Genomic DNA, 24095 nt, shown 5'->3' on the forward strand with positions numbered 1-24095 from the left:
CCTTCAAGCACAAGCACTGCCACGGTCCCACCTCTGCACGCATCCTGACTCCTGTTTGAATGGAGGTGTCTGCAGTTCCTGGCAATAACACGGGACATTAGGCTGCTGATGACTTTGCATAACAAGAGGATTGCAATTAACGTGACGATTCCTTGTGTTCGAGCACGTTGGCATGGGTCATGAAGCCGGTGTAACAGAGCGATCCAAAGGGAGCTATTTATCTGGCTGTGAAGGAGCTGCGTTCCTGCTTGCTGCTGCAATGTCAGCCATTGCCATCTCGTGCCCACATGCCACCAAGTGGACAACATCTCGCTTTGCACACACAGTGTGCCCAGTCTGACACCCACCCAACGCTGTCGACTCCTGCATTGGAAAAGCCAGGGTCTCTGCCCATATGTTTGCCTTCACATCTGCACAGACCTGCATGCCCAGCATCACACAGCCGGGCCGTGTGCCATCATCTGCCACCTACCGTAACGGAACCGATGTCTCTGCACACCCTTCTCCTCCACCTCTCCTTCTGTAGCTCTAATCAGTGGCCAGCAACAAACAAGCGGTGTTTATCATTACTCTGCAGTTAAGCAGCTCGTGGTAATTAACGCAGACACACCTGAAGGTTTGCTGGCAAGTCCCCAGGGCTCCTGCTGTGCCATAGGAGAAGCGATGCCCCATCACAGCAGCGCTCCCTTGGCCGTCTGGATGGAGGTGCACCTCTCTGGGTCTTCCCTTTCCCATCCTTCCTTCTTCCTGCTACATGGACCATGCATGGGAAGTGGAAGAAGGAAGGATGGGCAACAGGAAGACCCAAGATTCTTCACGTATCTCGTTCAAAGCCTGTTGAGTGCATGACTTATCGCATGCTGCTGCACAGTCATATCTTACTGTTTCTTCAGCCCGTGATTTCTCCCCCAAGCTGTGTGTCTCACAGCCAATACAGTCTGTACCTTGCTTTGCATAACTCCAGATCATTTCATTAATGAAAAAAAAAAAACAACCAAAAAACCACAAGCCATTATAAAACAAATATAGCAAATACGAACAGCTAATCTTTCCCTTATATTGCAAGGATTAAATAAGCAGAACTATCAGCAGAAAGTATTCCAGACACGTTGGGCTGCCGTAAAATTTAAGAGGTGAACAGTTAATTTACATATTCCCCAAATGCAATAGGGTGACACTTTTGAAATTAAAAACCGACGATACAAATGGCATTTAAAGTTCATTTAATATTATTTGTTAAAATTCCACTGACAAATCTGTCATATGTATAGCAGATCCCATTACTGGAAGAAGAGAGAAAAGAAGCAATTGAAATCCAAACCTACCCCTACACTGAAGGGTCTATTAAGACAGTAGATGAGAATTTGCGTTATCAAATAACCCTAACAGGAGGTTTTGTAAGTGGAAATGTAAACTGCAGAAGGTTCTAAAAGGCAATTTCTGAGGATAACTAGCTTTAGGAACAGGCTTGACTATGTTTCTCCTGGAGACAAGGAGGAAATGTTTCCCTGGGGGACTGGAAGTACCCAAACAACAGAAGTGTATTTCCAAAGAACAAATCTGCACCCACCCAGGGTCAGGTTGAAGAAGTGCAGTCGGATGGATAATGCAGGGCTGTGGGTCAGCTGTGGGCCCAGCGTTTGTTTTCCTTCCTCTGAAGCTCTGAGGACGGCTCATTCCTGGCCTGCAGGGCTGGCTTCCCTTGGGACGCACCAGCAGCTCTGCTTTCAGCTGTCTTGCACCTAAAACAATACTCTCGGCCCTTTGATGCTGTTTGCAGCCACAAACTCTGTTATTTAATGACTGGTCCACATCTCATCCACTGTAGGAGCTTCATCCCACAGAGACTGCTGTTGGCTCTTCCAAAAAACTCCCCAGGGTCTCAGAACCCTGGAGAATTAATGTGATGATGAAGAACATGATTCCCACTGGCCAGAAAGATGCAGACAGAGACTCTTTCCATGCAGCAAGGAGCATCCTGATTTAAGGGACAGGGAGTTTGTGCACCATCTAAAAGAAAATAGAAATTTGGACTCCTTTTGTTCATTTATTTATTTCCCCCTTACATAAATATGGAAGGGAAGCATTGCAGGTGAAATGGCGCATGGAAATTAATCTAGTTCACAGTCCTCATAAATATTAACAAGCTGGTAAATATGTAACCCTATTTCTCCTTCCCTCTGCATTCATTTCCTCCAGGTCATCCTCAGCAGTGGAGGTGAAGTGGCCATGGTCAGAAAGGGTGACCATGGAACATCCAGCCCTGAGGATGCTGTGGGATGCTCAACTCCTTGCCTGCAGAAAGAGAAATACCAAGGGGGGGGGGGGGAGGAAGGGGGGAAGAAAAAAAAAAGAGAGAGATTTCTTTGTTTCTTTCTTTCATTCTTTCAATTGAAAGATGATCTAGATGATCTTGCAGGTCGTTTCCAACCTTGTGATTCTGTGTGTGTGATTCAATTCAGGAGAGCATCTACCTGCTCTCTCCTCCTTCAGTAAATTCACTGGATAAACAACAGAGAGAGAAATTAATAGACGTTTTCATTTGCACTGTAATAAAGTGTGTGTATTGGGCAAGGGCAATGGAGGAAAACTCCATCTAAAGATCCAAGCAGCAGCCTGGTGCCTGATGGGCTCGGTGGCAATACACACCCTGAGCTGAGCTAGAGCTCAGTGCCAGCAGAGTAAGAAGGAACACATGGAAGGAAATTCAGAACTGAGTGTGGTGTTGATCTCTTGAAGTAGCAACACTGGAAAAGCAGCTGGATGGAGCCATTGGGCCACGACATTCCACAGCTATAGGAAGTGGGAACACATGGGCAGGGCTCCCATATGGGCAATGGAGTGGGACCAAGGGGACATGGGGAGAGCAAGAAGCAGAGACCTTGCAGAGACACATACAGCGCTTCAGGAGGGATTGCCTCTCCAGTGATGAGCACCTGTGTCCTGCTGGTTTGATTCCACATGCCCGTGTTTTCCCCTGCAACAGCGTAAATAATGGAGGCTTGAAAGCAACCTTGCCATTTTCTGCCATCTGATCTTTTCATGCTGAGATTTACGGGAGATGGCACCCTGTATTTTGGTGTTTACATGGATCGCTGCTCAATTGGAACCTGTCCTGTTTTCACGAAGGGATTCCTCCCTTTTTTGGCAGAGAAAATGGGTTTGTTTTCAGATCTAGCCTGTGTGAAAGATCACATGGCTGCGAAGGAAATCTTGAATGGGTTCCAAATGGTGAAAATCATGAAGGCAGATTTGTACCAAAACCTCTAACATTTGCAGCTTCAGATATTTTCAGCAGGGAAAACCCTCTGCTTGGCGAAATTTCACAGAGAAGACATATTTCACTGGCACGAGCTTTCCCCAAAGACAAAATTGTGAATCATATACAAAGGATGCAAAGCAAAAAAAAAAAAAAGCAAAAAGGCCATTGAGACATTGCACAGCACTGCCATGTTTGTATCCTTAAGCAGCTCCCCAGAAAGGCAGTGCAGGGAGCCAAGGTTGGCACAGGGAGTGCATCAGGTGAGGGTGCAGAGGTGCATGCAGAGAGATGTGGTGCAGAATGAGAGAAGCAGAGGGGACAGACGACAAAGGTGGCAGAGCTATTTGTGCCCAAGCTACCATGAATATTCTGATCTTAGAGATGGAATGATGCCCCATCCTGGCACCTGCCCTCTACCCCAGCGCTGTGCTTCAGGTCTCATTGTGCTCCAATATTCCCTTTCATCACTAGTGGGTGACCCATCCCCTCCGTGCTGTTGGGCCCCTTAGGAAGCGTAGAGCTTGGGCAGTAATTGCTGCGTCGTGGGCTGACACCTCTAAAGAGGCAGCTCTGGTCTTAGCAACAGAAAATCCAGAGGCAAAGCTGGAAAGCTATTAATGTTTAACACACGAGGAAGCTGCTGTCTGTCAGATGCTCCCATCACCCCAAGCTTGGCAGGCAGAACGACGTGTTAGCACATCTGAAGCTGCCGAAGGGTTTGATCAGCCTGACATATCATCTCCCCTTCTGCTGCAGATCCGGTGCGTGCACAAAGAGAGGGACCCGGCGGGATGAACACAGACAGGATCGCGGGCAGCTCCTGAGCCCCTTTGGGTGAAGACAGTTGGTGGTGCAATGGGAGCTCAGGGGCTGCAGTGTGTGGTGAAGGAAAAGACGAATGCTCCTTGCTGATTCCAGGATAAAAAATATAACTAAATTAGGATTAAATGGACTGGAGGGCCCTCCTTGGCTATCCTCACGTCTGAGCACTTGTCTTGTCACGTACTGAGCGTTCAGTCTGTTTTCTAAATTTCTGATCCTGTTAAATTTCTCACAGAGGAATCATTTCTCTGACCCCTGAAGACCTCAGTTAAGCTGCTGACAACAAGTTGGCTTTCCTCCCTTCCTTTTTACAGCTCTTTAGATATAATCTGTTGACCTCCAATAGTCTTCAAACTGCAGGTTGAAAACCACTGACCTGCAGCACTTTGGGGTCCGCCACCTGAAAACTGCTTCCTGCATCAGGGATTGGAAAACGTGCTTCAGATCCTATATTCCTTTATGGCATCACACAGCCCTGAGGGGAAGTGGCTCAGACCAAACAGGAGGGCACACTCAATAAAGTGCACGAGGCTGGGACCTCTCTCTCGTTCCCTTTGTCAGCCTGGAGACATGGCGACCCATAAACACAGGTGAATGTGCCCGTCTATCTCTGCAGCAGGCAAGGAGAAATTGGATTTTGTTGTACCTGGAGCAGTTGGAAACTTGTAGTTTTTAGCTGCTCTGCTGAGTGCTTTCAGGCAATACTTAGTTCACATGAGAATCCAGGAGATTCAAGCTAAAAGGGAAGTTAAAGGTTAAGATATCGCTATGGAGACAGAGGCAGTGAATATGCCACTATCAGCCAGGGAATCCCTTAAAGGGATGCAGAAATGGGGTTACATATGGAGTTAATAAGGTTAGAAAAGACCCTTAAGATCATCTAGTTCAACCCATCACCACCATACCCACTAAACAACGTCCCTCAGTGCCACATCCACTCTTTTCCTGAACACCTGTAGGGATTGTGACTCCACCACCTCCATAGGCATCCAGTTTCATGTTGCACAAGCCCTAGAGCACCTGAAATACTGCCCAATCCATGCTCCAAGCCAGCACTTCTCCAGAGCAGAGCTGCAAGATAGATGTCCCTGATGCACCTCTGCAGGACGTGGGCCATCCATCTGGATGCAGGAATGCAGCAGAGACTCAACAAAGCCTTTTGCATCCAAATTTCTGGCAAGAAGGGGTGCAGAGGAGTAGGGGTGGGACTGCACAGAGCTCTGACTCCCCCAGACCATGGCATGCTGAGCCTGGCCAGAAGGAGCCATTGATCGGCGTGACAGATGGGGGCTTAAAGGAGGAAAGTGTGCCAGATCAATATGCAATCCACAGTACATGAATCACTCCAGCTTTTCCAATTTATTCAGCTCCAAATCAAACGAGCTAACGAAAGATAAATATATAGCCATGGGGAGGCTTGGAAGGGGAGGGGGAGAGGAAGGCAGGTGGGGGAGGCAGACTCATACGGGATAATTAACTAGCTCTTATCATCCTGAAAAAGCACTAAGCCAGTAAATCTATGAGAAGGAGAATGCTCCAGAAAGTCATAACTGGAGTAAAGCAGAAGCTCTGGAATCTTCTCCTCATCTCCAGGGATGGCAGAGCTGCCCCTGGGGCATGGCACAGCCCCAAACTCAGGGTGGGGATCCCTGTTCCATGGCACACTGGGGTTGCAGCCTCTGCCCTGCACACCCAGACCACCAGCTGGAGGCCAACAACACCGCTTGGTTCAGCTCAATAGAGGAACCCAAGAAAGCCTCTTTCCTGGTGATGGAGCAGACAAACTCTGTATTTCCCTTTTGGGTCAACTTGAAATGTCCCTGTGTTCAAGTCAGAATATTTAGGTTGGCTCTGCGGATTGCCTGCAGATGGCTGACCCCTTTGTTGCACTGTTTTCTTTGGGGTGCAAGCTATCATTAGATGACAGAACGTGGTTGTAAGACGAGAGCTGGTGAAGTTTAGTCAGACACAAGAAATGCCATTTCTGCCTTTTACAAATATGTAGACATGCCACAGGGTTTCGTTATCCCTCAGACCTTCATTTTAGGCATTCATTTGCTATTTACACAGAAAAGAATACGGTTGCTGGGAGATCACATGCCCCTGCAGGCTCTTTCCCAGCACTCTGTCCCCCCCAGCCCTCCCACCACCCATGTTGAGGGGTTTCTCAGCCAAGAGATCTCTGGCTTTGCAGAAACGAATGCTGCTCCGCTGCTCCAGCACCCTGATTAATTACTGATCTAGTAGGATTTGCTCTGCTCATTATCAACTTCATTAACAGGATAGTGACAGGGAGGGGGAAGGCTTTGAGGGAGGGAGTCAGGAGTCTCAGACAACAAATACTGTTTGTTTTATTGTGGAAATATTTGGAAAAGGCCCATTCTAGCTTTTTTCTGTCTCTTCTAATGTCTTCTGCTCCTCTTTTTGTGTTCCAGCTTCCCTTGCCTTGTTGTCCACACATTGCTGGGGGTGATCCCATGGTGTGGCTCACACCTTTGCCCCGTTTTTAGAGCTCCACTTTTGTCTCTTCCCCTATATAAATGCTCTCTGCCTCCCACTGCCTCCTGCTCAGCACTCAGTGCTGCAGAGCAAAGCCACCAGGAGGCAAAGGAGAGAGGGAAGGGAAGAGATGGAGCAGGAGGCAGACCCACACAGGTGCTGAAAACCTCACTTTCCAATTCTGAGCACTTCCTCTCCCCTAGGCCCGCGCAGGCAGAAAAGGCAGTTTAATTAAAACTACATTAATTCTCCTTGTACTGAACTGGTGGGTCTCCTGGAACCATCTGTCTGCCAAAGCCATGTGTGTGATGCTGTGCAAGGTGTGCTTTTGTCGTTGCACATGGGGATGGTGCCCTGTGCTGGGCACGTGGTCCCACTGCAGCCCTCATGCCCTGGGATGGCCAGGAGGACAGGGTGGAAAAAGATTTCCCTTATAGAGATCCATCTGAAATTGAGATAGGAAACCAAAGTATTGCCAATTTTCCCAAGACGGCCAATTGAAGTCCAGCTTAGGTTGGGTCACTCCACACTTCACTCTGATAGCTTTAGATTGCTCCATTTCAATTTTGTGCTTCAGGGCTTTTTTAAAGCGTACAAGTTTAAAGTTTAAGTGAAATGGAACATTTCAGCTGAAACTCTCCCAGACTTTGTGTCTGGATAACTTGAGGCTGGGGTGCCGTGATAATTTCCAAACTGTGTTTTTCCACCCCAGGAAATTCATCACAAATGCCTCCAAAACCCGAATCGTTCTGTTGCAACCAATCAACGCTTTTCAGTGATGGAGAAAAACACATCTCAGCGCAAAATATTGCCACTGCCTCAGCCTGTCAGAGGCGATCTCATGCTCTCCATTCTCCTGCCAGGTCTCTCAACCCCTCCTGACCACAGCACTGCGTGTTCAGAGAGAATTTCAGAGAGTTGGAGTGGCATGGGGGAAAAAAGGCATTTTCTTGCATTAAAGCTGAGCCTACAGTTGCAGGGACAGACCCAGGTACAAGCTCATCTTCCCCTACACAAGGTGCAGCTGTTTTCTATCACAGCCTCAGGATGTCTTCTTGCTTGCTGTCCTCTTTGCTATTCCAACCAGGAGCAAGTGCTGCCCAGAGATGTGCTGAGGAGGGGAGAGGGGTTTTGTTGCCATGTCAGGATTTTTAATTTCCCCGTGTGGTGATGCTATCGTGGGCCTGACAGTGCGCTAAACACGTCTTATCTCTCTGCCTGTGGAAAAGCAATATCAATTTTGTGGCTTTAAGGGCTGGAGCGAGAACAATGCGCTGCGCATTGTTAAACAAGCCACCAGCCCTGTGCTGTACAAGCAGAACAAGTGTAGTCAGTGATAGGGACTTGCAGCATAATTGCAGCTCGTTGGTAAGCATGAAACCTTCCTTGTCGCCCCTGCCTCACCTTGAGCATCCTGCTCTGCAGCAGCTGAGTGAAGTGGGACACAGGCTGGGAAGGCACAGGGCTCTCCATTCATCCATCCACCTCCTGCTGCCTCCTTTGGGGCTTTGCTCTTTGATGGAAGCCCCCATGTTCCCCCAGAACCTGGGACAGAGTGTGGGCTGCCCCAGCACACATCAGTACCTGCAGCTCCTGATTTGTACAGCGGATCATCCTGCGCTGAAGCCTAATTGCTTCTCTTAGCAGACAGATTCACGTAATGAATACAGTGTTTTGAAATGTTGAATAGCAGCTGTTGATCAGTAATATCTCCGGAGCAAGGTCAACTGCTATGCAGTAAAACTCTATCCTGTCTTTCATATCTCATCAGCTCCTCTCCGAATACCAAATGCAACAGCAAGCTCCAGAACGAGTTTCCTTGGAGAGCATCAGGACTGGATGTGTGCTCTGGGCATTGCACTGTCCCCAGCCCCAGCACAGCTGGTAGGGGAGCACGCTTGGCATGAATGCAAAGACAGCCTCCAAAGGGTTAAGGGCAGCATCTGCATTGGCCAAGAAAACAAAGAAGGGAAGATTTCACAGGCTGGAGAGCAATTTCAGCATCCACTCAAGCTTTGTGCCACTCTCTGAAATCGCAGTGCACCCCGACTAGATCAGAGATCGGTTCACACTCCCTTCTATGCATTTGTGAGTTTGTAAAAGTTGATTTATTTTATTCTGCTGCTACTCCTCAATACCACACCTGAGATACCTACTGAGAACAGAACTAGGATTCAGTATAAAGTTACCTAAACAAAGTCACTGCTAACGGGGCTGCTGGTTCAGACAGTATTTCATTTTTTATTGCACTGTGAGGTAACACCTTGGCTGTAGCACTAACTTTGGCCCAGCATCTGTTGGGGAAGTCTGGAGCTGTGGTCAGGTGCAGTCAGCAGAAAAATTGCTTTTCACTTCTCAGAGGGCAGGGTCTCACATGGGGGGTTCCATTACTCAAGGGCACCACAGTGGCTCTGGCTCACAGTAGAGCTGCGGTTCCCCTTCTCCTGTCACTGCTGGAGAGAAGACAGCAGGCTGCACGGATGCTGGGTGCAACCCAAACAGCACCCTTCATGCTTCCTTCCCTCCCTGCATCTTCTTGCCCTCAGCCTCTTGGCTCCTGCCTCCCCCATCTTCCCAAACCCTTTTCTCATCTCGCTTTCACCCATCTCAACCGAGAGCTTGACGAGCAAAACCCAATTGCATAACAATTTGAAAGCAATTTTGCAGCTGCCTCTTATCACGAGGCAGAACCAGGATCATGGGTGTTTGCTTAAAAACCACGACACGCAGAAATAATTATCTCTGTTCATGGAGAAAGAGAAAAACCATATGCAGCACGTGCCCTGTTGGCCTGGCTTCTTCTTCCTGGGTTCTTGGGCCGCTGTCACACTCTCCTGGCTGTTTGTGTTGTGATGACAGTTGGATCTGGTCATCTTTCATATCTTTTCCCACCTTAATGACTCTATAATTCTATGAGTGGACATGACGGTGATGGTTGGACTTGGTGATCATCAGGGCCTTTCCTGGCACTGGTGATCCCATGACTCTGATTCTACTTACATCCATCCCTATGATTGATTCCCCATTGGCTCGTGGCCCCAGCTGTTCTCAGTGTTTATCAGCAGATCTGGGGAAGGGCTGTGGTTGCTTCATGCCTGCACAACGCGACACAACCGGGTTCTGGTCTCAGCTTGCTTCAGCTGACGCTACAATAATAGAGCTGAAACATTAAAATCTGCCATGACATATTGAAAACTCATGTCTTTTCTCTGAATGTAAAAATAACGCTTTTTTCCCCCAAAGCTAAGCCCAAATGCAGCCACTTCTAAAACTTTCACTGCAACTTTCTCACCCAGATCTGAAAATTGCCTGTCAAATCAAGCCAACAAATCTCAGCACTGCCCTTCCTCTGCTAATTCTGTGCCAAGAGTAGCATTCCTGCCGGAGCTGCAGGAGAAGCAGAATGAATAAACAGCATTTGCTGTCCATCCCTGCCCCTTTTCCCCCAAATATGACAGCAGATAATTGCACATATTCTTGGTTTAACAGCTGATTCCGGAGGATATTAAAGCTGAAAGGAAGAGGCCACAGTTGAGGAACATTTAGCCATGGGTGGGAGAGATATCCCAGGTCCAGGGCACACACACAGTCTGAGTGGACAGAGGTTTCCTGTTTCACTTAAGAAAAAGTGCTTTCTTATAGGATGTAGGTCTCCAAAATCTAAGGGGGGGTAACAAGTAGCAATTCCCCAGGTGAGGCAGCAGGAAAATGGCAGAAGTGGAAACACATGATGCCCCGTGGGGTTGGGGCTGGGTGGGCACATCTGGGCCATCCCCACACCTCGCAGGGTTTCAGATTCTGCAGTTTTTCAAAGGCTCCCAATCCTCAGACACAAATCCTCCCAAAGAGATGTGCAGCCCTCCTCTGCTCTCCTAGTACCCGTTCCAAGCCCTGAGCTGCAGCACAGCAAAGACAAACGGTGCACCTATTAGCACTGCATCAATATCATTTAAAGCCCCATTCTGAGGAGGGCCTGGCAGCCCCGTTAATGCACTTAATTTCCTTGTGTCTCTGAACGGACATAAATAATCGTGCAGCCCTAGCCCTTCCTGCTCCATCCTCTCCAGCCAGACGGATGATCTCTTGTTCCTTCTCCAGATTTGGCTTCAGGATGCAAACACCATTTATGGTCATTGATTCTTCCAAAGGCCAAGTATAAAATGTGCCATAAAATGAGATTTTGATACGTAGTGGGAGGTTAGAGCAGCTCTGAGTTGTTACAGCAGCCCACGATGCCATACTTGGAACTCCAGCTTCTGCAACTTGCCACTGGCTCCAGCAGAGCCTGCTGTGAGGAGGGCACATGGTGACCCTGCATGGAAGAATTGCAGAATAGCTTAGGTTGGCAGGGACCTTAAAGATCATCTAAGTCCAACATTCCTTCAACGCCATAAGCTCACATATGGGATTGCCCAAGGGTGAGAGGTGGCTTAATGACCTCCAGCAATGGAGGTCCAGCATCCTCCTGGCCATCACTACCTGGCTTTCAGTTGCCAACCCTGGGAGCTGTAGGTGGAGGAGAGGCCCTGGTGGAAGCTTCTGGTGGAAGAAGAGTGGAAGCTCTGCACAGACAGGCAGAGGGAACATCTCCCCCACAGAGCAGAGATGAAGCACCAGCTCAAACCTCCGTGTCGCCCAAAACTGAGTGCAGGGAACAGACTGCAAGCAAAGGAGTGAAGATTTATCATGAATTAATCACAATAGGGCATCTTTCCTTCGACTTGTATAAAACTCCTGCGTGATAATTTAGCGGTGAGAGTATCCTCTAATGAGCTTCGAGGAAACTGCAGTCGTCTTAATGGGCTCCTTAATGAAGAATCATTTAGGTTTTTATTAACACTGAGGAAAAACACATGGCGTTTGGTAGCTATTCGGAGCTGGATGAACATGAATAATTGCTTCAAATGCTCAAACACAAGCGCTCTAACGGGCCCCTGTTTGGTGCTTTGAGGGATAGCACAAGTTTGGTCTTTGGGAAATGTATCCAGAACGAAGACTTGATTTTGGTTCCCAAGCAGAATTTCCAGTACAACACGCTCTGTGACAAGTGCCATTGGTACCATATGGTCCCCAGATGTTCTCATGACTAAAGATGAAGATCCAGAGGAAACTACCGGTGGATCTCAACCCTGAATCTTGCACTGAGTTTGCTGCAGGTTCAGCCAATGCTCTCTGAAAGCAGTGTTCGCCCAATCACTCCTCAATCTGCTCCTACATGGCATTGGCTATTTTCTTTTTTAAGTCCTGACACAGCGTCTAATCCTATGGGAGGAGGGTTCATGTTGGTTTCAGAGGACCACGGCCCAACCCCAGAGTGAACAGCCCATGATGTCCATGCGATTTTCTCATTCCTGATCCTCCCCCAAGTTCTGAAATCCCCTCTCTGACACGCCAAGGCCATGGCACACCAGTTGGGATGAGCTGGGAGAGCTAGGAGAGGAGTGGGGGATAAAGATGTAGTGGAGGCGATGCCCTGAGATGCACCCATCTCCCCCTGGCCTGAGCGAGAGGCTTTGCTTAATTATAAGTTTCATAAGAACCATCTGAATTTGCTCCCAAGAGAACAGCAGTTGAGAAAGACAGAAATAACCATGAAATTACTGTCTTAATCTGCGCTGCTTGCTGCGCAATCAGAAGGACAGCAGTTACCGTATCATTACGGAGTTAATTAAATGGGTATCTGTGCCCTTAAACATAAAACATTACCAGGAGGCACCTGCCGAGTGTTGCATTTTGGAGAAATACACGAGACAAAAGAAGGGAGAATGAGAAAAGCTATTTCAGGTTAAAGGGGAGAAAGGAAAGGGGGAAGCTTTCTTTTCCTCACGTAGCACTTTGCCAGATGCCAGCAGTTGAACTTGTGCTTAATTTCCAAGATCTGTGCTTCAGTGCAGGGCAAGCAGCAAAGGAAAGCTTTTGCCAAATTCAATAGAATTAGTCAATAATATTTCATTAATACCAGGGCAGTATCACAAGCTTTTAAGTGTGGACACAGTAATCACAATTTATTTTCAGGCTAGACCTTCTCTCCCTGTACAGCTGGCAGTGAAATTAATGGCAATATTACCATTATAATTAATTTCTAACCTTGAAATTCTAGTAATGGCTGAGAAAAGAAAAGGAAGCTATCTTTAAGGAGAAACGTTCCAGGGAGGTATTATATGCAGGTGGATTTATTCCACTTCCAATTAAAAGACGAACGCTTCTGTTATTCTATCAGCTTTGATTTGCCAGCCGCTCTCTGTAGTTTTGCTGCAAACTGAAATTAGGTTCCTCTGTTTCTAATGGAGTCAACACCAGATTAAAAGGAGATTTACCCAAATAGCTGAGGAGTGCCTTGAGCTTCCTAATTCACACCAATTTGCAGATAGCAGCCCTGCAGTTTGCTTGGGCTCTCCCAGAAGCTCCATCTCTCTACGATCCAGCCCAGTGCATTCATGCACAAACCACCCCGGGGTCACCAAATCGCTTTTTGTGGACGATGAGTTAAGGAGCAATAGGCTGAGATCAGCAGAGATGAAAGAAAGCCAAAATTCATACGAAATCTCCTTCCATAACAGGGTGAAAAAGGTCATCGGCTGGTCAAAGCATGGAGCAGGGATTGAACCATTCTCTGTGCCAGAAAGAGAACCTGGAGTCTTGAGTGCAATGGGGACAGATGTTAGATTAGGCCATTACTCAAGCTTCCATCATCTCCACCACTAATTAATCCAGACTCCCACTCCCGCGCTGTGATTTACCGTATAATCTCCTCTCTGCTGGCTCCTATTTGGGTTTCCAAGAGACATTCCCCCACCCATTGGGGTGTGATGTCTTGATTCATTTTTGGCTCATTTCCCCATCATGCCTAAGTGATGGACAACGCGTCTGGAAGCCAGCACAGAATAATAACATTAACTCTATGTCTAGCGAGCAGACTAAACTTAAGAGAATGCTGCCAAAGAAACCCTGAGGAGGGAGAAAGTGATGAAAATATAAATGATTAGAAAGAGATAAGAGACAAAGAGTCTAAACCTGTCCAGGGAGAGAGGAAATGAAAGCGGGGAAGCAGTATTCATTGAGTTTAAATCAACTCACTGATCATCACAGATTGACACCAGCTGAAGATCTGCCTCCCTGGGTGCTGCAGGGGGGGCTCAGCCCTCATGCTCTGCAGGCTGAGTCCTCCAAGCCTTTGCTAGCCAATGTTAAGGCTGCAGAGCCTGGTAGGTTGCACTGTGTTCTCGCAGCAGTGTGACGACGTGTTTTGTTTGCAACCCCTCCTTCAGGTGCAGGCAGAAGGAACAGAAAGAGCCGGGTGGGTTTTGGTGCACCCTGGAGGATGGATGCAGATCCGTGAGCACACACGTGTGCTCATGCAATTAGAAGTTTCCCTATGGAAGCACGCTCCTTAGACGTGGATGGGTTCCCCACCCCAGAAGGAAGAATTTATGGAAATAGAGGAAGGAGTTTTAAATTATTCAATATAAATGTAAATAGGAGAAAGGGTTCCTTTGAATAAATTGCGTTATTTATGCTCAGCCCTGGAAAAAATGGGCACAGGTTAGGATCTGCTTGCAAAGCAAAGGCATTTGTTTTCCTGGTAGTTGATGCAAATAACGTAAATACGCTTTACATTTTAGAAGGAGGCTTATGAAATATTAAAGCCAAATTCCTAGGTTCCCATCTCCTGTTGAGATGGAGTGCTCTTGGGAGAGGCTGAACTTGCGATGGCAGAGCACAGGACAGCTGAAGGGTGCAGAGCAGAGAGAAAGCAGAGCATGGAAAGGGCTGGCAGGGAGAGAGCTGCATGCACAGAACTGAAAGGTGCCTGGAGGGACAGATATGCAATGAAGGAGGGGGACATGTAAGGGCTGTTTCCCAGGAGGGTCTCCCACTCTCCTGTTCCCAGTGCGTGCGTAGGGTGATGCATTTTCCCAGGGGACAACAACAGAGGAGGAACAGGGCACAAAAGTCCCTCAAGTGATTCACTGCTCATAAATTACCTCTCTCTGCTGCTTCTTTGTCTGCAGGGCATGTTGTCATTGCAGGGGGGAGGCACAGCGATGGCAGAGCATCCTGACAGCAGGCATCATTCAGGGCAGTGGTGGGATGCTGAGGGCTGGGGGGAACTGAGAGCATCACTTCGGGGTTTCTACATGTTTCCATAGTGAGAGACTTATTTCTCCCCATCCAGGCAGCCAAAGAGCCACAAACCGGCTCAGAAGTGGAAGATGAAGGGCAGCAATTAAAGGCAGGGGGCAGTGGTTGGAGGTGCTGCAGGGCACGGAGGGTGATTACAGCTGGGCAGGGAGCAGAATCGATCCCTGCTTTGGTGCTGGGCCAGGATGTCAAGAGCAGGTCTTGAAAAAATGCAGGAGAGTGGATGTGCATGAGTTGGTAAACAGCATGACTGCAGTAGGAGAGGGGTAGGCACAGCGCCTGCCCCCATCCTCAGCAACCCCAGTGGGGATGTGACATGTGGGATCGAGCTGCAGCTATCAGCAATGGCACTGCCCTGCAGCAGAGGCAGAAGGGCACACACACATTCCTCTGGCATGCCTGAAGCAAATGACCCAGCTCCTGTTTTGTCTGACTTATTTTCTTCTTTCCCTCTTCAGAGAGGCAGCGCGGTCATTTCGGATAATTCTGGAGCTACATAAGGAACAGAGCAAGGAGGAGGCAAAAGCAGGGCTTGAGCACCTGCTTTTCATTCCCTGCATATGTCCAGGGAACCTGAAAGCTCCAGGCATCCCTCTGGAAGACAACTGACAAATGTCACCCTTGCAATAAGAGCAAGATGTCCCTTACCAGGTCACCTCTCTGCCAGGAGATCTCAGTTCCAAAGCACTTTTAGTCTTGAAATTTATTTATTATTGAATGCCTTTCTCATCTGTAGTAGTGCCACAGTGCCAACCCTGAAGACAGCAGGGAGGAGGGAAAGCAAAAAGAGCATTATTTGACTTCTGATTGTGGGGTCTGCCAGTCTAAGCTGCAAATCTTTGACAGCATCCAGCATCTTTGCAGCATTTTAAGCAGGACCCCCAAAAGAAGACATCACTTCAAACTCGTTGACTTGATGACTGATTGGGTCATTGCCTAAATCTGGAAGCTGCGTTTGTATTTACTGACAGAGCTGGAGATTCCAGCAATGCAATCATTTGCTTGAGTTCCCCAGGCAATGGCGTATGATAGGCAGCTGCAAATGGTAATGGATAGAGAAGCCTTGGTGGGGGCAGAGCTGCAGGAGGGGAGGAGGAGGAGGAGGCAGAGCGTGTGCTCCCTGCCATTGCACAACCAGCAAATGCTTGATGGGATGGTGGTGAAGGAAAAAAAACCCAAAGCAACAAACAAAATAGGAAACCTCAAGGATAACGCAATGGCTTCTTGCATTATCAGCAATTAATCACATTTCCAGCCAACGGAGAAGGATTTTCCCCAGTGTTGGCCCTGGGAAAGAGCAGCACCCCAATGAAATCCCATAGGGAGCACGGCTGTGTGCTGGGAGCGGATCACGCAGGCTCCAGCTGGGTGCTGCTGTGCCACCAGCCCAGCACCAGTTATTTATGAAAGGAAATAGCAACAAAACTGCTTGACATTTGAAGAGAAATCATTACCACACACTTGTGGCGAATCAGAGCTGGAGTGCTTTAAAGTTCCGCCGTCCCAGCGTTTAATTAGAGACCAGGCAGCTCATGTTTAGCTCTCACAAAAACTAAATTAACCCCTGGCTGCTTTGCCAAGTTCCAAATGCTGCTCCTGGACAACATCTTCCACTTCAGGGGTGCTCTGCTCCCACACCAGAACTCAGAGCATCCATCAGAGCTTTCACTCCATAGCAGGAGATGTGATGCTCCAGCATGGTCAGCACTCACAGGGCTTTGCCAGCTGCTGCTTCAGGTCAGATATTGGGAACAATTTCTTCTCTGAAGGAGTGGTTGGGCACTGGCACAGCTGCCCAGGGAGGCGTTGGGGTCACCATCTCTGAAGGGGTCCCAGAACTGTGGAGATGTGGCACTGAGAGATGTGATGGGATGGATTGGGATTGAGTCTGGGGTTCTTAGAGGTCTTTTCCATCCTTGATGGCTCTATGTTTCTAACCTTGGCCTGGGTTTGGGTTCCACAAGGCATTTCCATGGCTGGCTGAGCTCTTCCTAAGGAACACAAGGGGCAGGGAGCAGAGCTTGCTGCCCGCTTTGGGGCCCGGGCTCAGCTGCAGTTCTCCCCCTGGATGCTGCATCCATAAAGCAGAGCAGCAGGTGTAGCATGGAGATAAATAGACTGAGGAGCACAAACTGCTCAGATAATGGGATCTGTATAAGCTTCCGCAGTAAACGATCATTGTAGCTACAACTGAATTTCCTTAATCTAGACAAGCCTCTGCTCTCCTGTCCTTCAACCAGCAGTTTAATTTGCATTAAAAATCCTTCCAAGATGATGTGGATTGCACTTCCCCCCCCCCCTTCCATGCTTTACAAGATATAAACACCGCATCTTCTTTTTAAATGTAGCCTCTGGGTAGGGATTCCTGTGAAACTGAGAAGCAGGGCCATTTTACAGATAAATGATTTATATGGAAGATGCTATGGATGACCTGACGCTGACCTGTGTGAATTAATTCCAGCGTTTGAGCTTCCATTTCTATTAAAACTCCATTTACCAGGGAAGTGAAAAGGTAATTATCGTCCCCTGCTTTAAATCACTCCGCTGCTGAATTATTAAAGGGAAGAATTAAAAATAATCAGGCTTTTTCATTATACTTCATAGAGAGGAAATTAAAGGTGTAAGAATGTATTATTTTTTTTTCTGCTTGCATTTAAGTATTCATTTCTGAGATTTATGTCGAAATTGAAATTATTCTCTCTGTATGCCCAGCTCATTCTCTTTATGAAGAAACACAGACACATGCATGTGGGGAAAAAGGGGGAAAAAATAGCAAAAACCCTCTTGTAAAATTAAAAGAATAGAAGGAAGAAGGGATTTAACATGAAAAAGTACCAGGAAAGCGTTTTGCATTTTAATACCCTTTTTTTCTGCACAATTACACCTCTGAGTGATCCAGCAGAGGGAGATTAAGCTGCTACTAATTTCAGATATACAGTTGTAAAACGCTGGGTTAGTTCTTATCAGGAGAGGTAGGAAAATCCGGAGCTCTGGCAGGCAGCAGATTGCTGCTGGTGCATGGGAGCTCCCAGGGAAAGCAATATGGGGACTGCAGGGGCGCAGCAGATTTGCACCACCGTTGGCAAAGACGGATTGATCTCCTTTGCATTCAGTGGGAACGGTGGAGGAGGTTGGAAAAGAGCTCCGAGATCCCCCAGTTCCAACCCCAACCCATCCCCATGAACCACATCCACCCTTCTGGTGGCCAAACCAGGGAATCGAGGACAGCAGACGTCTGGCCCCGGCGAAGCAGAAGTTGATACACGATCCAAGTGATAAAGAATTAAAGGCGAGAAATATAATTAACATCAGTCAACGCGGCTTTCATGGAAAATAGGTCTTGTCGGACAAATCTGATTTCCTTCTTTGATCAGATTACGGGTCCGGTTGATAAGGGTAGCTGCAGAGATGTAATATATTTAGGCTGTTGTAAGAGGTTTGACTTTGTATCTCGCAACCTTCTGATTAAAAAATTAGCTCTATACGATATCAGCAGAGCACGTGTTAAATGGATTAAGCAGCAGCTTTCTGGCGGCTCCTTGGGAAGAGGAATCACTGCACGAGGGTGGGAGGCACAAGCGGTGCTTCTTCCACATTTCCAGGCTTGGACTCAATTTTCCTCCATAATCTTGATACGAAAAATCAAATTAATACTGATGTAATGTGCAGGAAGCCCAAAGATCTGAGGAGAGATGTATGGCAACAAAGAAGGGCAGAACGTGGAGCGGAAAGCTTCCCCCAGTGCAGAGCAATGGAGGATACAGTGTACAGAGAGCACTGATCCATCACTCCCCGGGGAGACATGAGAGCTCCATCCGTTAGTTTATCAGAGATGGAGAAGTGACTTGACTGGAAGAGATAAAAACCTTCACGGGGAGACAATGGCAGGTAATAAAGGCCTCGTTAATCTGCCACCAGAGACACGAGGAGAGCCCGATGACTGCGAGATGAAGGCAGGGAAATTCAAATGAGAGCTCGGGCCAAACTGTTTCACTACAACATAATTAAATGCCGACAAATTGCTGGGAGGACAGCCCTTCCTCCAGCTCCAGAAGCACACATCCCCAGGGCCGTGCTGCTGCTCCCAGCCCCACGCACCCACCCAGCAGCTCAGCCCCATCCATGGCGATGGGATCCACGCACATGGAATGCACCGACTCCTCTCAGACTCCTCTTTGATCCCACTGGCTTTAACCCAGAACCAGGATAACCCAGCCTGCACTGCCCTCCTGCTCAGCATCAGCCTTTAAGCCCCCGGTCTGCAGCAGCCTTACCTTTTTACCATATTCTGCACAGAACTTAAACTACCCAATCTCCTGGGCAATGAATTTATTATCCCTTTAACTGCCTGAAAAGAACTTACAGCCCTTGTAATAATACCTTATATCTCTCCAGGGTTTTCCTTCAAGGATCTCAAAGAGCTGTGCAAATAACTGTTCCTCCTTACATTCCCATGTGCAGCATTCCCTTCCATCCTACAGAACTCATGTAGATCATGGAACACCCCATGTTGGAAGGGACCCATAAGGATCATTAAGGACATGAGGATGTTTTCCATGCTCTATCACTTTTTCTCCAGCATTATTGCATCTACTGAGAAGGTATTTTGATTTAAAGACCCAATAATTCAGGAGAAGCATTTTTGGTAAAGTTGAAACTGTTTTGATGCTTGCAAAGGAACACCTTCACTTTCCATTCCAGATCTGCCATGTCAGGGCTGGCTTTTCCACTGTCATCTTCTCAAGGAACCATTGAAAGGAAGCATTGCAGCTGGCCCCAAAGCAGGGTTTCCTGCAAAATAAACAAACAAAGAAATAAACATTCCATGGGAAAGAGTAACATTGGGTTCTCATTCAGGGCAGTAAGTGGATCACCTCATCTTCTGTAAGGAGGGGTAGATTGGGATTGGACTCAAAGCTCTTGAGGTCCCTTCCAACCCCTGCAATTCTGTGACATCAGAAGACAAGTAGAGAATAGGTGAGCAGGTAAAGAAGAGGTGGGTGGATGTTGCAGGTGGTTGAAGTAACAGAAGCGTGGCTATAAGCAGGCAGAGTCCCCAAGCGGAGCAGATGCTCTTGGCACCATCCTGCTCCCATCTCCTTGTTCTCTCCCATTCCCATTGGGTTTATTTTGCCTCTTCGACCTCCAGGGCTCCAAGCATCCACTCTCACTTGGATTTCTTTTGTGCTCCTTCTCCTTCTGCCCCCAATACCACCTCCTGTTCTCCCATCACTTCCCACCGTAGCCCAGTGGGTGTAAATATTGCTACCAAACAGAAATGCCTGCACGGATACCTTCCCATTCACCTCCCCTCCCTTCCCACTGTGCGAGTCTACAATAAATTAGGAGAAAAACGCTGCTGAGAGGTGTCAGAACAATTTCTATTAAACATAATTTCCTAATGAAAAGGTTATAAGCGGCTGTGTCAGAGCTAATCAAAATTCAATCTCCCCATCACAGCTCGGCAGCATCCCCCTGCACCTCCTCCAACCTCTATGGCCGTGTCGGCGTGTCAGAGCAGGGCTCTGTGCATCGCATCCCATGCAGATCCCAGCAGCCTGACCCCCAGATCCTCACCAGCTCAGGGCCTTCAGGGCTTTGCCCGTAGCACCAAAAGAGGCTCCTCTATCAGCAATGACTTTTCCTCGCCTCCAGCGCCGCCCTTAAGTCATCACTCTCATTTCTTGCTGTCTCCCTTCCCTCCCACCCTTCCTCTTCTCTCTGTCTTCCCCAAGCCACTAGGGAGGACTGAAGACAGGATTACTCGATGATAACAACAGCCACCATCCTAAATCCAGTCAGGGATGGTGGCTAATCCCTTTAATGAGTTGCTGCAGCTCTGGCAGCTGAGCTAACCTGCATGCTAACACATCCTCCTCCCTTCTCCTCCTAGAGAGAGGCTTCTGAGCCAGCAGACAGGCACATGGTCCCCCTGCCCCCCATTCACTCACACTGCCTTCCCTTCCCTTCTAATGAGGCTTTCCCTCCTCACATAACACGTGCTGCCCGAGTTTTTCCCTCCGTTTCCTTATTAAGATAAAGCTGTCATTGGCTTCCCCACTCTGATGGTTTGTTGGGGCTTTCAAAGCCTGGAACAGTATTAAATATTCAGCCCGCTCCTTTGGGCTGCATTTCAGAGCTGTATCCCTCCCTTTAATTGCTCCGTCAAGACGAGATGAAAGTTTGACGCCGAGGCTTTGACTGGAGCTAACTCCAACACTTTGGGCTCTGCTGATTTATTTATTTAAAGATAAAATATCTGGATTATTCTGCTTAAATTAGGCGCCACACAATTACTAAAAGCCTCCTTCATTTGTTCTTCTGCTCATTTATTCATTCTCTCAAAAATTCACTCTTTCCCACGCTGGTTTTGATTGCGCCAAAATATATGCGTGCACCTTCCTTCATCCCTTTCTCTCCGTCCCTCTCCTGTCACCACACGTACATCTCTTCAAACACCTCTTCCACAGCAGCACCGTGCCCTGAGCTCCCATGGGAAGCAGATGGAGACTTCCAGCCAAGGAGACAGCTCCCCTGGGCACTGCTGCAGCAGAAATCAGCAATGGGAGAGAGCTTGGCTGGCAGAGAAAGCGCAACCACAGCATCCTCTGCCCAGCTCCAAAGGCTGCTCTGATTGACGGGCGCCCAACAGAAGCTCGTTAACCTGCCCCCCTCCCTCCCACTCCACCTCTCCTAATGGGCTGAGCTCCCAGCCATCCCCCAGGGCCCTCTGGAGCAACCCCTGAACATCCCCTGATGTCTCCCTTGAGCATCTCCCTTCTTGCTTTGAACGCTTTCTGTGCACGGAGTCCAGCTTTGCACAGGAAGGCAGTTTTCCACGCACAAATTCAGCTCCTTCTCATTGCAGGCTGCAGCTGGATGGAGTTTTTTGTTTGTTTGTTTGTTTGCTGGGGGCTTTTTTGCTTTGTCCTCATCCGCCCCTATGTGCATCCCAGCTGCTTTTCACTGAGGTCTGGAAGCAGTGGCTGAGCACATCTGTGCCACAACCAGGGGACAAGGTCAGCCCCTATCACAAGGCAGCAAACAGCAGCCATCCGGCTGCACTGCCCTCCTGCTTCCTCTGATGTAATTAACATCCCTTTGTTATTGTCTGCAATCACGGCTGTCTCTGCTTTAATCATCTCCCAGCAATGAGCATTCCTTCTCATTAGGGGCTTAAAAACCTCCATTATAAACATGTAAATGGGACGCAGTGAGGAGGGAAATATTTTACTATTCCAATTTCCTGTTGTGCCACTGCCAGCGAGTCGTGATGTTATTACCAAGCATCTCCACGCAGCACCAGCATCCACAGGACCAGACCACATCGCTCTTGCCCCCAGCATCTAGCAGCACTGGTATCAATGCTCCCAGCCTTCAGTGGTGAAAGGACGTTTTTCCTTTGAGGACGTGAAAGAGATGAGGCTCTGAAAGCAAAGAAGGACATGATGCACCCTAGAAGAGATCCAATTCTCAGCTGGCAATGACAGTTTTACCTTAGGAAGGAAAACTGACCCATCTTCATGATGCATTAAACAAAATCTCAGCCCTTCTGGCAGCACCATTTCATGTCTTTGGCCACTCCTGCTGAGAGCTCTGGGCCAGCAGCTCCTGACCAGCTGGCACACCTGGGTGAATATGAGCCCACACTGCATGGACCTGGCTGATACTGCTGGTTTCCTTCCCTGTAACCTGCAGAGCTGCCTACAGGAGCCCCCTTTCAGCACAAAGATCCTCCAAAAAGGTCAGCCCAGGTATTTCTTCCCTTGCAGAAAGAGCAGGGTTCTGTATTCCAGGAGGGGAGCAGCCCCTCCTCCCTTCTTGCACACACTCCTGCCCAGCAGACAATTGATTTGAGATGAACCCCTTTCTGCCTCACTGTGTGACCTCCCATACACCCTCACCAAACAGCTGTTGTGCAACTCAATAACATTTACCATGCAAAGAGCAGCTCTGTTTGCACGCAGAGCAGCTGAGCGGGGAGTGCTGGGACCTGGCTGTAGCTGATCCACAGAAGCACTTGCCATCCAGCCCCAAAAATATGCTGTTTTGAGAGGTAAGAAGCTCTGCTCCCTTCCACAGCCAGCCTCATAGATCTCCCAGCAAGCATCTTCTGCTCTAAAAAGGCCTCTCGTGCACAGCCGCTATTTGGGCAACAGCTGGAGAGCGGAGCAGCTGTGACACCACTTTGCTGCTGTGACCACCAGAGCTCCCACCAGCAGCTTAACCTTCAGCATCCAACCTTCCCCTGCACCAGCCTGCAGCTCATGTTACAGCACTGTGTCCGTTTTCCTCTTCTCTCTGTTTCTGTCTGCAGTAGGGAACAAGGGACACTTGATCTGATCTCTCCAGACAGGCTTTCTGCCTCGTGCATAGTAAGGTCTCTGCGAGCAGAAATCACTGAATACATATAAAAAATTTCTCACCCAAGGTGGCTAACAAAGCCCCAAAGGCAGAAATAGCAGCCAAGGTGCAGAGCAGAGATAGCAAATCAGGCACTACTGTGCTTTCAACTCCAATCTCCTCGCCCTACCTGCTGATAAAACGTTGCTGAGACTTCTTCCATCTCTTCAGATTCTTCCTAGCGCATGGATTTGGCACCCATGAACTTTTTAATTTCATAAACCAGCAGCTCCTTGCCTTCCTTTTTTGCACTCACTTGCCTTCTTGGAGCTCTCTAAGCCAGGTGCATTCACTTGATAATTCCTTGTAATGTTATCACATTAGGGACTCTGCACCAGAGCTGAGCTGCAGCCCCAACTCCAGACTGCTGCAAAAGAGCAGGGCAGCTGGGACCCCAGGCTGGAGGGCATCACACAAACCTTATTTATCTGATCCCCAGCCCTGCTGTAATGCTAACACCTACAGCATCCTCCTGTGGAGCAACACGCAGCTAGCCTGCTTGCCCCCCACCCAAAAATACCCTTCTTGGGTTCCTGCTGGGTGTTTTGTACCCTCTGTGCACTTGAGGGAAGGGCGTGCATGGTTTGGATACGAGCACGTGCACCTTTTTGCACTCCAGTCATTGAGATGTGGGCAAGGGAACTTGTGCTCACTTAGTGAAAGGAGCAAGGGCAGGAGAGCTAACAGAGGTTAAACAGAGCCTTTTGTGCCAGACCCTGCGCTCAGGGCAAAGCCATCAGGTTTAATCCTCTTTAGAAAACACACTGGTTTGCTCCTGAACTTTTCTGTGTGTTCCCTTGGAGACGAGCCCTGAAAGCTTCTGTAGCAGCCCCAAGCACTCTGGCTTTGCCCTGGCCAAGCAGGGAATGGGGAGAATGGGAGAGACCAGGTGATTGCCTCCTACAGCAGAAATACCCCCACGCCAGCACAAGTTATGCTTCATCCCACCCTACTCTTGTACCGAGCC

The 24095-nt window shown here is 48.4% G+C and overlaps 1 long non-coding RNA gene across 1 annotated transcript; it reads right to left on the reverse strand.

Moving 5' to 3' along the window:
- Positions 1-17177: 17177 nt before the first annotated feature.
- LOC125703677 (uncharacterized) lies at positions 17178-23520 on the reverse strand. Its single transcript, XR_007380923.1, has 3 exons — positions 23259-23520; positions 22009-22152; positions 17178-19516 (listed from the first exon to the last, which is right to left on the reverse strand). It is a non-coding gene; the product is annotated as an uncharacterized LOC125703677 (long non-coding RNA).
- Positions 23521-24095: the final 575 nt, after the last annotated feature.

Source organism: Lagopus muta, chromosome 22, assembly GCF_023343835.1.
Source record: "Lagopus muta isolate bLagMut1 chromosome 22, bLagMut1 primary, whole genome shotgun sequence".
Taxonomy (NCBI): Eukaryota; Metazoa; Chordata; class Aves; order Galliformes; family Phasianidae; genus Lagopus; species Lagopus muta.